This window comes from Copidosoma floridanum, unplaced genomic scaffold (genome assembly GCF_036245765.1).
Source record: "Copidosoma floridanum isolate Cflo_tuat_1 unplaced genomic scaffold, Cflo_Japanese_pri ptg000013l, whole genome shotgun sequence".
Lineage (NCBI taxonomy): Eukaryota > Metazoa > Arthropoda > Insecta > Hymenoptera > Encyrtidae > Copidosoma > Copidosoma floridanum.
The window spans coordinates 9,841,101-9,855,728 of record NW_028321890.1 but is presented as its reverse complement, the minus strand read 5'-3'; the positions used below and the strand labels follow the sequence as shown (position 1 = coordinate 9,855,728).

Below are 14,628 nucleotides of genomic sequence, written 5' to 3'. Positions count from 1 at the left end.
TAGTTGTATCTGCCAAAAAAATAAAGTAACCATTCTATATAGACCAGTCCCCAACATGAGTGGCTATAAGTGTCAGTGTACTCTCTGCAGATACTCATACAATTGGCTTTGCTATGCTGGTCAAATATTATGGCTAAGCCAAACGTTACTTTGCTGGCTGTATTAGTTTTATCAAAATGTGCATCCCCTACTTTTTCAATACAATTCCAACCTCTTACGTAAATGAAGGATTGAACAAATTATTATGAAGTAATTCAACAATTTCTGTTCACGATAAATATAATTTTATTGAAATAGTTTAAAAGAATTGCAAATGTTTTTGTTTACAAACATTTCTATTTTTATTTTTTTTTATTTTTAGACTTACATTTTTTACTTCTCACGAAATCAATATTACGTGCTTATTTTTATAACTCTATACTATAAGTTTGTAAGCTTAACTATTTTCATCCTTATTAATCATCAAAAAAAATGAGATAAAAATAAAAGCTTTTTTCCTACGTTCTGCATTTTTTTTTTTTTTTTTTTTTTTTCTTCAACATTTGGACGTTTACTGAACCCTTGGTAATTGTAAATAGTGTTAAGACGGGTTGGGCGTTAGCTGCCGTAACAAGCGAGGGGCCCCTAAGGGGCATATGAACATTTTTTTTTTAACAGTATGGATAATTTTTTTAAATTGTACATCTCAGTAATGACATCTTTAATTATACGTATTGTAATTACTTTAAAAGTCAGTAAATATTTAAAAAACGAAAATACATACACACTTCATTATAGTCTGCACATGCGCAGAATATGGCAGATTTCTTTTCACTCAATTTTCTAAAAATCTTAGTGGTCAACATATTTTCTTCACAATATCAATAGATTTCTGATAAAAAATAGTTTGTACACACATTTCATTGTTTGAGGTCCATCCCGTACTTCCGGAATTATAGTCAATTTTTTGACGATTCCCCTAAGTCTTCGTGTTAAATTGGTAATTTTTCGGAAACAATTTTCTTGAAAATTTTATTGATGACCTTAGTATTGCAAATGTATGTTGCATATTTTATTAACGTAATCTCTGAGTTTCATAGACTTTTGCCTGGTAATTTTGAAGTATCTAAGCCACTTTAAACAGCGTAAACATACTGCTTGCCACTGATGCGCATCCAGCCAGTGCTTATACAAAGGTCTCTCAAGCATTAGCTTTTGCAAGTGTCTTCGAGCCCGGTGATAGTCCTGGAATATATGCGCATCAGTCGAAAAACTATTATTAACTATTTCTTATAATGACATGAACAATCTTTTTTTTACTCTGGAATTGTAGCACAAAACTATCGTAACATATCTAAAAACTGATGTGAGTTTCCTGCTGTCTGTTGTGTAAGTAGTTGAGAGTCATCAATTTTTATTATTTTTTGTCCCATCATAGTATCTTGAAAAATACTAACAAAGCACAGGAATATCATTGCGTGCTAGCATTCATCCATTTGTTCATTTATAAAGAATAACTAATTTAATCCACTTGTTCAAACATACTACAGATATTACTTCTGTGTTATTTACCTATTTCCATATTCCTTTTTCTTTTTCAGCTTATGTTGTACTAAAAAAAATAACTGGCTACATTGTAGATCGGTTTAGCACTTGCTCACATATTAACATGTTAGCACAAAAATTCTTGAAATTAAGGGCATCCAGTATGTACCTGAGCTGAGATTCTACCCTACCAACTTCTCTGTTTCGGCGATTTTTTATTCATCAAGTTATAGCCAATTGTACGTTAAATATCGAGAAGGCTTGCCAAGGTGGTACTTATGGGAATTTATCGAACCTATTGCAATTTATTGCGAATTAAAATAGAAAATTGTATCTATTACATGAAATATAAATTTTCTCAAAAAATAATGAATTAAATAGGACCATTAAAATAATAAAGTGAACACGGGTATTCTCACAGTCATTTGTCAACTTGTCATTTAAAAAATGAATTTATTAATCGTGTATGAATTTGTAGGTTATGTATTACTTGTGAAAATAAAATTTGAGCTTTCAAACTGAACATTTACAAAATTCACGAGAAGACGCGCGATAGTCTTATTATTTTATAAGTCCTATTCAAATTTCAGATCATTTAATTGAATTATTTCTAAGAAAATTCACATTTAATAATATTGATGCCTCAATACTTTCACGGTAATAGTTCATGATTTAGGGATGTAACTTTTTTCTTTTTCATTTCCCAATAAACTGCAATACAATCTTGGGAAATGCTTAAAAATACCAGCTTGTCGAGTTTTTCTGTTTTTTTGCGTTGGATGAACTATGAAATATTTAATTGATAAGAAATAATTACAGTGAAGTAGTCGATCAGGCAGAAACTCTTAGGTATACACTGAATGTCCCTAAGTCAACTCCTGAAGTACCGGATGACAAAAAGCTTTTTTTCGTCTTCATCGGTCACATGACTTTGCGTCCACTATTAAACATGAACATTTCAGCTCTCTGGGGTTATTGGGTTATTTATATTGTCCCAGTGAAAAAAACGTCGTGAAAGACTCAGGTATAAGGGTGTATCGCATAATCCCATTATCCCAAGAAGTTCATCAGATGGCGCGACTGTGCATAAAAAAATTGGTGTTCGCGTGTAACAGTATACTTAAACGTACGAGTCACATACTTATAAAGCTTTTTTTTTTTTTTTTTCATTAAAGTGTACTAACCGCGAGGGAATGTACACTACACACATATAGTGTCACGGACGTGGCTTGGTTTTGCGAATCCTTAGTTGACGGATTCGAGCCCCTGCTCCATCTTTTTGGCTGAGCATTTCACTACAATATTTTGGACTATTTGATCCATTTATTCAATAAATCAGAATTACCTGCTCCCCATCTACATGAGAATCCCCGAAGCTTGTTTCGCAACAATAGTTAGGGTCACAAGTTGAAATTGTATGTATAAATATACTATCGCATATAAAAGATGCCATTTTCGCTTAGACACGATCGCACTATCTAACGAATGAGCTTTTTGCGACATACCCTTGTGAACGTACGGCAACAGTGATCTTTGAGCGTAAAAGTCAAAATTTACACTCATAATATGAAATACACTATTGCTTGGTAATTGTGTGCGGACTAGCTCCTTAATACTGTTAGGTAAAAATATACAGTTACCTACGTAACACAATATTACATTGTAATATATAATAATATAATACAATAGTAACCGCAAATAATAGTGCATTACGTAACTAGGACGTACATTACCAACTTGAGTACCTAAAGGTCATGGCTGTTGCACGCTTGCACCCGGGACGTGTATGTTGTTTTTCTTACAAAAGGTAAAAAGTGATTACAATGGTAAAAAGCGATAGTTGCACTTTGCGCCCAATAGATAAGAACAAAAATTTTATTTGAAATAGTTTTTGTCACAGGGTAGCCTTAGTTTGATGGCACTTATATAGCGAATCCTGCTTTTCCGACTGAGGGCGCAGTAAACGTCAAGAGGTTCAAAGAAACGTCCAAAAAGGTCCTGAATGAGCGCGGTCTTACTTTGCACCCAAAGGTAAAAAAATTATTTCTTTCTACTTTAGATATTTTTTTACCTCTAAACGTTTATACTGACCCCTGAGTAGGAAAAAAAGAGTTCTCACCAGGTGTGTATGCAACCAAGGCAAGCACACGTAGTCTCTCTCAGGACTGGTGCTTGCCCTGGCGACATGCGCCACCAGGTACGGAAACTACTATTTTTAAACTCAGAGTACAGGTTTAGCGTTTTATTGTTTTATCAATTATCTGAATTGTGCGTCACAGTGCATAGAACTGTCGCCGTCAGTACAATTCGTTATTTATTCAAAGCTTGGTGACGTTGATACCTAAGACTCCTACTTGTTTCTCATTTTCTTTCGATCAAAGTATTTATTTATTCATAGACGACATTCAATAATGAAAAAGTTCCACCAAGAGTTTTTCATTATCTAGGAAATAGTAATTTTCGTACTTGGTGGTGCAGGGTCCAGGGGTTGGATGCGCACCAGGTGCGAACTCTAATTTTTCTACTCGAAGCTCAGTAAACGTCCAAAGGTAAAAAAATAAGGAATTTCCAAAGTAGAAAAATGATTTTTGCCACTGAACCGCAATAACCGCACGAGCGAGCTTCTACATTTTTATCGCGCTATACCTATCACGGACGCGCATTCTAAATAAAGACCCTTACGAACTAAAGCAAGCCGCTGGTAAAAGAAAATCGATCGCGAGGCCGGCTGCACTGTCCGTGGCAAACAAATAACTTACATCTGGTGCAAATGAGTGCCCCCCTTTGTTGGTACACCGTAATTGCCACCAGGTATCTGACACACATATATCTATATGCCGCAAGTGCATTATCTACGATTCAACGAGAGATGACGCACCACTGGAGCGTATACGCGTTAATACTCATCCATATCTGGGATCATTGATTTTAACGATCGGCACTCATTTTAGCGAGCCGAGCTTGCGCGAGACCGTCTGACCTCGGATACTGAAAAAAAAAGGTAAGAGCTCGGGAAGGGGTGGGATGGTAAGAGATGTCGATGCAAAGCTCGCATCGCGCGTCGATGTCCCTTGGCACTTTTAAATATATATGTATGAGTAGCTTGGCAATAATTTGGAAGATAGAGGTGAGTGTGAGGGGGTGGAGGTGTAACGGTTCTAGCCCGTAAAGAAAGTAACTCGTGAAGATTTTCGAGTGAAACATGGCACCGTAGCATTCGCTGGAAGTCTCATGCGCAGGTGTACAGTGGAATATTGATGGCGGTGAGGAGAGAAAGGGGGAAGCGGGAAAGAAATTTTCCAGTGGTTCCAAAAATAGATCGCATGTGACCCTGACGCCGAGGTTCGGCGTCTTGCGATCCTAAGCAAAGGCTCGACCAGCTAATTAGCGACGCACGCATGCCACCTTTTTTTTCTTCCATCCCACTCGCCCATCTCGAGCCTTTTTATTGCAATCACTCAAATTTCACGACGAAACTGGATTTTTCTACTTCTCACCCCTCCCACCTTTTTGTCCCAAGTCAGGACTTGAGTAGTACATGTACACCCATTGTGTTTAATAAGGAGTATTCATCTGTGCGGACATTGGATGAGTTCTTACGATCAGCTCACACAAAACGTTCCCCACCCTAGTAATGGAATGGGGGAGTACAATAACTTTCAAGGTCTGGTAATTATACATTTTTCGGAATTTAGAATCTTCGTCTTATGGGAAACATAGGTGTGAAGTGGAATTAATTTCATTGTCACTATTCGCATATGAAAACAGTGGATCGTTCGGTTGTTGGTGTGTTGTCAATATTGAATAATCTTCTGCCCGTAATGTAGACACGTTTGCGTGATCGATTGAAAACTTAAAGCTGTAGCTGTAGGTGGAAGTCTCTAGCTGTTTATAGACGCGTTACACCTCGTCGCCGAAGTCAAATATTTTCTTACGTTTTGGTTGGGTTTTTGAAACTTATTTTATTTGATCGCGATTTGGAATTTATGATCAGCCACGCATCAGATAGAGATAGAAAACGTTTCATTTCGATTGAAGGCAAATAAGCGTGCTGGGCTTGGAATACAGGTCAGACACGACACGAGGAAACTAATCAAGCCAACGGTTGTGCAAAGTATTTTTACAGTAATTCCGAAATCATTGGCCAAAGTTGTTTTACCCGGAAATTCGTTTAAAATCGGGCCTTACTTACTATTATGAGAACTCAAAATCAGTACCTGCATACGTAAAATGAGAAAGATACAAACTAACCAATGCTTTCAGGTAGAACTTCTACACAAGCTTCGGACGACAAAGAATAAGTCGTAGGGTTTGATGCGGCGGATGGTGAAGGGAGGGTAGCATAAACAGCGGTAGGGGAGTTGGGGGAGACGAGTACCTACTGCAATCAATTCACACCTGTTCCCGATGAGTCGTCAGGCCACGACCGCCCTGATGTTCCGTCGAGAGAAAAAAGAGCGAGGGACTGGCGTTACATAAGTGGCGCTTGCGGGGGCCAACTCGATGGAAGGCGGACTTTCCCCAGCGCCACCGATCTAGCAATGCACTTCTGATCGCTCTCCTCAGTTCGCCACCTCATGCGCGCCCCTCTTATAGCTGGGCCTCAAGTGGGCCTACGGGTCCTCTCTCTTCTTCTCTCGCGCGCGCTGTCCCTGAGGCTGGTCTGGCCCCGAAATCGTCTGTCTCAGTCGTCTGTTGTAGCTGTATGACTGGTAGGCACCCAAGGGACTGTCGCGTGGCTGTGGAAATTCGTGCGGAGGGGAAAAGGCCGCACTGTCAAGCCTCTCGCGATCGCGCCCAGACGAGGCTTGTGGGCCGACTGGCGGTGGCGGCTCAAGGGCTGCTGCTGTGCGCCACGATCGCGCTATTGATTCCCTGCCGTGCTGCTAGTGGCGCTCGCTCACTCGCCCCTGTCCCTACCCCTCTGCGCCCACGCAATCTACCTAGTTGTCCACCTGACGTCAGCCACCCCCTGCTTTTCCGTCTCGCTCGCGCCCCCTTCGTGCTTTGATTGGTCGCCGGGGGGATTCTGCGCGCTCTGGCGAAAGCGCGCTCTCCCCCCTAAAGTCGGAGGGATGTGACCCCGAGCCTCCCTCTCACCTGCCTGCACCTGTGTGTAGGTGGCGCGCTACCTTTCTGTCCGGAGCCTTAATTTTCGCTCTCTCACTCTCTTTCTCTCGCTTTTTTCTTCAAACTCCCTTCTTTCGGGCTAACCGGGGCGTTTTCTGACGTCTACCAATATTTACGACTTCAAGGCCTTTTTCTCTGGTCGAGCAAATTGTTTGTCCACAGCTTCGCAAAGTATGACGATTTTTTGCGCTTTTTTCTAACAGTCAGAAATAATTACATTCTGATTACCTAAGCTTGCATCGGCTCATGCGTCATGCCTGTTTACGTATAAGTTTATGGATCTACCTACACGATACGTAGTACCTTTTTTATCTGCTTCATTCTTAAATTTTTATAGTAAACGTTATGATTTTCTTTGGTACAAGAGATGGGGGTATGATGTGCTAAGCGATTTAGTAAAGAAATTTGATTTGTATTATACTGGCCTTTTCTGGCTTAACTAGTTTGTATAAATACATTATCAACAGTTAATGAGATATGTTAACTTTTTCTGTACAAATTTTGAATTTCAAACAATTAGTAATACATTCGTATACCAATTATAGTCATTTTTTTATTGATATTGCTTTAAAAGAGAGTTACAAATAATATGAAAAAACTTTTTGAAAAGTCATAAACGAAAACAAAGAGTTTAGTTGGCCTCGAGTAGAGCAACCAATAATATATTGTAACCTCAACCAACCTGTGTTTATTATTGCAGATTGACATTGGATTACTTAATAAAACGATGGTCGTGAAGTAAAAAAAAAAAAAAATTTTTTTAAAACGAGAATTAAGTGAAAAGGAAATATGCACTAGCTCTTGCTGAAGCTTAAAATTGTCAAGTAATGATACATTCTGTACGTGCACTGCTAACCTCATCGTTCCTTATAAGAAAGCAAAAATCGCCGAAAAAAAAAAACTTTTGTCCTGCTTCACAAAACGAAAATTCTTTTTCCAGGCTCAGGATTAGTGAAAAATAGTGTAGAACCCACGGGAGGAAACAAAGAATCCCTCAGATCGCATGTTCATCAATTATGTCAATTGCCTGCGATCTTAGATATTCTTTATTTTTCCTCGCTAGGTGAGTAATATACTATTGTACTTATAGCCCCACAGTACCCCTCTTTTTCCTATTTTCTAGCCAACTGATGTTTTCGATGGGTGGGTGAAAAAAATAGCTAATTGAATTATTCGTTGAAAAAACTGCTAATTTAAAGAAGTTTTTTTTCAAGTTTTGTTGTGGCAATAGAAATGAGTGGTAGAAAATAAAATCTTATATATCCAAGCAAATAAACATGTGTAATAAATACTAGAGGTAGACTCTTTAACCACGAGGTCTAATGAGCTTATCAGGTTGACCTTCCATATATTAGATTTTTTACTATCAATTTTCAGAGCATGTTATTGAATAGTAATAGAAAAATTTAATTTTTATCTTACTAATATACAAAGCAAAGTCGCTAAAACCGTTGTAATTGCTAACCGCGAAAACTACTGAACCGATTTTGCTGAAATTTTGCACACTGATTCATGATACATCCTAGATGGTTTTAGTACAGTTTTTGTCTTGAAAAATTTAATAACAATAGCAATAAATGAGCTCAAAGTTTTACAAAAATACGCCAGCTTTTCACTTTAGTTCAGTAAAATCCGCTAGGTGGCGTCGACATAAAATCGAGGTTACCAGCAACAGAATTAAATAAGTGTGGTTATAATACGCCGGAGCGTCTTGATAGTGATGCAGTCGTGCTTCGGCAGTTCAACGAGCTGCATAGAGAATGTTGATGATAGTCTTGCTGCTGAATATCCCGGTTACGCACGATACTCTTCTGTAAAGGGGAAGGGACCTAGGTCTACATTCACCCTGAATCTCGACGAGTGCGATCAAAAAAAAATTTATTCCAACCGATGACGTCTCTGGCATAATACCAGGAGACATATCTAGCCAGAGCACAATCTGCACCAACTCTTCAGAGTTGTGTGGCAGTCCCTCCATCCCGCCTGGTGCAGTCAGAGAATTTTCGGCTACAAATGTAAGCCAGGGAAAACAGCTCTGATGGGCACGGGCAGCCACAACTGCTACCTTCTTAGTCGTCGTGTCTCCAACGCGCTTACCCATGCATATGTTCCTGTCTAACGATGAGCGGTTGGTTATCCGGGGAACGACCTGAAGACGAGATATTCTTTGGTCAGTGGCGTACCTCCCTCCATCACAGTCTCCGTACATCGAGACTCCCAGGGTAAGAATCAAGCAACCGTAGCCAGCTCTTCATCATCAGGAATAAATAAAGAATAGCCTGGAAGTTTCACCACTGTCGCTTTTTAGGCCCATTATAAGTATTTACGTTTCCTACTTAACCATCAATTTCATAGGTTCTTTTTAGGGGCCACTTAAGTGTAAACTACCTTGCCAACTTTTACTACCATTTCTGGAAGCGATTCGTCGACTAAAAGACTATATTAACTAAAGACGGGCACTATTAAACCAAGTCAGCCATTCACTAGCAGACGTCACCTGCGGAGTTGTTCTTCGCAAGGCTGGAAAACCCGGTGACCGACGACCCTGTATTACCCTCTTGACTCTAAGCATTCAACCAGGAATCACTGATCCTCTACAAGGTCTGCGCTGGGCAATCCTATAACAGCTATGAAGGAAAAAAAACTTGAGCCAACGGGACAGCCTCCACTGGACAAGTATTACTAACCAATCTCCCCATCTAAGACCACTAAAACAACTGAATCTGCAAATAAAAAAGGTGCTTTAGACATCAACGTCTTCGACGTTATACCGGGAGACGATGGGAAAGGGCTCTACAACTAGCCCCAAAGCTTCGGACTTTGTAATTTTTCTCCTGATCAGTCTGGGTTTTCAACAGCAGGCTAGAGAAGATCACCCTGAGGAATCCAGTCAGTCACAATTGCTGTTAACTGCAGTCAAGAAAGAGTTAACTTAAGAAGCTCACCGTTCTTTTTTAGGGCCATCGGACGTCGAACTACCTTGCCAACAAATATATTAGAACTTAACAAAGTTGACAGAAAACAGCCTTTAGGGGTCACAAAAATTTTAAGCATGCCAAAAGTCGCAAGAGGGTGAATTGGAAGAAAAACTTCAAATGTATCTAATGAATACAATTTTAATTAGGTGTCAAGAAACTGACGCAGAAAATTTATCGAGATTGGAACAGCAGCGTCAAAATCGACAAATAAAGAATCCATTACGTGAGAGATCAGCTTTTCATTGTACCCTCACAGCAATCTCTGAAATCTTTAAAGATCCTACTTCAGATTTTTAAATAAGTAGAAAACGTTTGTGTTTTTGTGGCAATAAAAATGTAGGGTTTAAGGTCCAGGACATTGTTGCTCTATCTGGTAATAAAGTTGTGAGATATGAGAAAAAAATTTTTTTTTTTAATATAAATTTTTTGGGAGTTTAGAATCTTAACAGCTTTAAAAAATAGCCCTTTTCGTGAATTACACGGGAGAAACTGTTAATCAACGGCTTCTTATGGCCACCAATTATTTTATGGCATAAAGAACACACGATACTTTTCAGCATAATTATTTTTTTGAATTCTTACACCTTATTATTTGACCAAATAAACTATATGGATTCCGAAAAAAACATATTTTTAATAAGAAGATTTTTGTTCTGAGATATGTCAGGAATATGTGTAAAATTTCTAACTGAAAACGTTTCACATTACATGTCAACGCACTACGGTATTTTATTTAGTAAGTCTCGGGCGAAGCCTAGACGGGGAGCTGCTAATGAAATAATAAAATAATAACAAATACAAAGGTAGATCGTTGAATAATTTATTTAAGTTATGCATTGAATATAATATTATACATCCCATATCTCTTGCTAATTACAGATCCAATAAACAAACTGGCTTTATATAGCTTCTATAAATAATATTTTTATATCGAGTGTCTTTATTTATTTATTAAGTAACTGCCAAGAAATGTTTTGTATACCATAATATAATTGATTCATGACATAGTTACTTAATGGGCTACTTCCTCCATTCATTATTAATATTTTATGTTTCTTAAGGTGGAAAATCCGTGGACCGAGTTAAGGGGGCTCCAGCGGGAGGAGTTAGGAGGTCACAGGTAGCTTCATGGATAGATAAAAACACGCTGATTCCAACGGTGTCCTTATTTACCCCTCTAACCCTTGAAAATTTTGAGATATTTGCTCTCAAAGTTCGTACATTATACATAGCCTCTCATAGAGCAACGTGAAAACATCGGTATTTTCTAACAATAATTGAGGAGTTACATATCAGGACTGTAACTGTTTTATAGAAAAACATCTCAGCTTTCAGATGGTACCTTCAAAAATATAGGTAAGCCTGGAAATATTTGAGATATTTTGTAAAGTATTGATCAAGTCATTGAATTAGCAGGGTCATGACGGGATGCCATCTTGTTGTTTGTAAGGCGCGCGCTTTTGAATATTTCAGAATTACACTGCATGTACTTACATAAGTTTCATGTCATTTGTAACTCTTTTTTAATCGTGTTCTCCTATGGATTACTTACACTTGTTTTTTTTTAAATAAAATAGAACATTGAAAAATTTTAACTGCAATTACTTTTTATTTTATCAAAAATTGCGTCAATAATTTTTTTATTTGAAGTAACTCTTACTTTATTATTTACACTCATAGATAATAATGAGGTGATGCCATTTGTAGGATCTTTTTTATGTGCATCTACTAATACTTCTATTGATATCGATTCTTTGGCCATTTTATAAATTATCTTATCATTAATAATACCTTTTAATAATATTAATTTTTGTTTGTTATCATCAATTACTTTTTTATTTATTTTTTGCTGTTGCAAAATCATTTCAGCATCCTGCAAGTCTTGATGACTCTTACAGTGATGTGTGATTTCTTTCATTTTTTATAACACAAAAAAACTAATTCTAAATAAAACGCTCTGTATGTGACAGAAGCTGCTGTTTGTTTACCATAGGTACGGACACATCATATACATATAGATGATGGTGCTCGCTTATATATACACGTATATATAGATATATACTCACAGAAGTGATACCAACTAACCGAATAGTTTTCGGGTTGGTACCAGTGCTCGCTGGAGCCCCCTTAAGTCAAGCAAGTGAAGTGCGCCCTTCATCGTATGATGACAGTCTTATAGGTTATGGCTGTACGCTTAATAGGAAGGATATTAATCAATAAAGTGATTTTCATTTTGTGCCGACTCATCATAGTTTGAAAAAACTGAAATAAAGTGCGAATTTCGACGATTCGTACAGTATTTTTAATAAAAATAGTTTGATTTGTAATGTATGTCATTAAAGCTGTTATTGCTATACCTTATTGCAGTCTATGTTCAAAGATACATTTTAAACTCAAGTATCTTAAAAACTAGTACTGATACATTAATTTTCGAAAACATAAAAAAATTTAATGTATAACGTATTTCAAATTCAAGAAAAGTTTGATTTGTTAATGGCAACGGATTTTCTACCTTAAACTTAATCGACTATTATCACCAACCATAACTAAATGACGCAGTCTGCGCATTTTTTACACCATAGATGTATGTTGATATAGTGCAAAAAAACTCAGAACAGAGAAATCCAGGGCAGGTCAATCCAAAAATATTTAAGTATGATACATGGACAATGTCATGGCTCAAGTACAATCAATGCTACCGCAGTAAAGTTTTGTGCAGACAATTCTCATTAATGTATTTGTCATATTCGAGTATTTGCTATGCACCTGATTCAGTTGGCGCCGCCAAGTGAGAGAAATTGCCACTTGCTTAGATCGACAGAATGCATGGAGCCTTGTGAGAAAATTTTGTAATCAATTAAAAAAAAAGATAATTGAGAGTGAATGGACCAAAGGAATCAGTAATCTAAGTGTATATTATGCTGGAGATGTAAGTATAGCAATGTATTTTGTTTGGTGTTGTCATGTACACTACAAGATTGAAAAAAATAAAAACATGGATTACATCTGTGTCAACACAACATGCGTAAGTGCATGTACATGATTGCACTTGTGTAAAAGTTGAGAGACACAAATAATCCCATGAAAATATAGTATAAATATGAAGAACCTAACCTACCATTAATATTTATGTTTATTCAACACTGTGTTGTGACAAATGGACATATGCAAGCTGTACTTGTGTGTAACTTATGTTTCTCAAGCTTCACATAAGTGCAAGCTTGTATATGCACTTATATATGTTGTATTGACACAGTCGCAATCCATGTTTTCATTTATTCCAATCTTAAGTAGTGTATATATGTTTATGTGTGTATATATATACATGTATAGTATATACATGTATGCTTTATATAGCTATATCGCATGAGTTAGTTCTACTAAGTATGCTCTATCTTTCTCACACACTTTACTGATACATGCAATGTAACTCACACGTACAAGAAACAAAGGGATATATATCTTTTTTACAACTTATTAAAGCAAAATCTCATACTGAAAAAAATATCATCGTAAAGTTGAGGAGTTAGAGATTTTAATTGAGGTAATCAGACTATTAAAAAAGATCTTAATATTGATGAAAAAAATTATTGACTTTAGGCAACCGTGCTACAGCGTGTATTTTCATAATCCCGTGGCCATGCATTGTAACCATCCAGCCACAAGTTGGCGCTGATGTCTTTGTGCACGGAGCCTATACAGGTATTCAAAAAACAGTGTTAATTTTTACTCAATGCCAAATACACATTACAAACAAAAATTGTTTAAATTACTTATTATTGTATATACGTAGGGGAAGGTGGGGTGGAATGGGCAAAAAAAAGATCAGCGGAAAATAACAATTTATATGAAATGAAAAATGCTTCATTAAACTGCGTTAACATATCAATGAATATCATGAAAATATAATCCATGCATCAAATTAAGCAATGAAGTTAATTTATTTCAGCAAATACAAATGAAACCGAAACTTATCAAACTGCCCATACCGTACCACCCGTGGGGTGGTATGGGTTAATACGTAAGTGCGTAATGGGCAATGTTTTGCCAGATGTACAGATTACGTATTATCAAAAAAAAAAAACGAAAGTGAGAGATTTATTAATAATTATGATGTTTATAATATAAAAACACAATATTAACTGCATATTTATTTGACTTTTATTATCCAAAGTTACAAAATACAGATAAACTGTGAAAGTTTAACAATATTTATAATCGAACTTTAGCTCTTAATAGTAATAATACCCTTATGACATACCTTATGACATAAAAACAACCAATTATTCATTTTAATTATTAATTTTTTGGGGAAGGTGGGGTGGAATGGGCAGGCGGGTAATATGGGTATTTGCTGTTTAAAGAGTACTATAATGTTTTAACATTTGAAAATTTTTTTACTTGTAGTTATATGAACAAAGGAGTAACTAAAATGAAAAAACTATATTTTGGTGAAGAAAAAAATAAATAAGCCGTCGTGTAAATTTGATGGGTAAAAAAATGGAGCGACCTGCAGAAGTATGCAAAGAGAAAATCGCCTCAACCTATTAATTGACCTTGTCTCAGGGCATATATCGTTAGATTAAGCGATTTTCTTTAAAATGGTGTGTGATTTGTTTCGATTTAATGAAAATCTGGTATATTATAACGAATTTAATATAAGTTGGTCGATGGGGCGGGATGGGTAACACGACAAGAGGTGATATGGGCAGGCCAGTCCTGCGGGCGCTCACTCTATAGCAGACAGCTGTGAACTTCGCGATGTAGGGTCAGTGATAAATATTTGTTGTTTAGTTATAAGTTTAGTTGTATTTAGAGTTTATTGCTTGTAAATAATGCCTCGCAAGTACACGAAAAAGTCCAACCGGTGCTTATGGAGTGAAGAAGATATGAGGAAAGCCTTGGTCGACGTCAAGGGAGGCATGAAAGAGAATGCGGCAGCTAAAAAATACAACGTACCTCGTGAAACGTTAAGAAGAAAATGTTTGTTACTGAA

General features: G+C 36.9%; 1 protein-coding gene across 1 annotated transcript in view; it reads right to left on the bottom strand.

The window, feature by feature from the left end:
* The window catches only part of ChT (choline transporter), a 39,578-nt gene extending 33,234 nt beyond the window's left edge, over positions 1-6,344 (bottom strand). Inside the window, exon 1 of the mRNA XM_014349645.3 lies at positions 5,923-6,344. The gene's annotated coding sequence lies outside the window, so the exon portion shown is untranslated. The remainder of the gene's footprint in view (positions 1-5,922) is intronic.
* Positions 6,345-14,628: the final 8,284 nt, after the last annotated feature.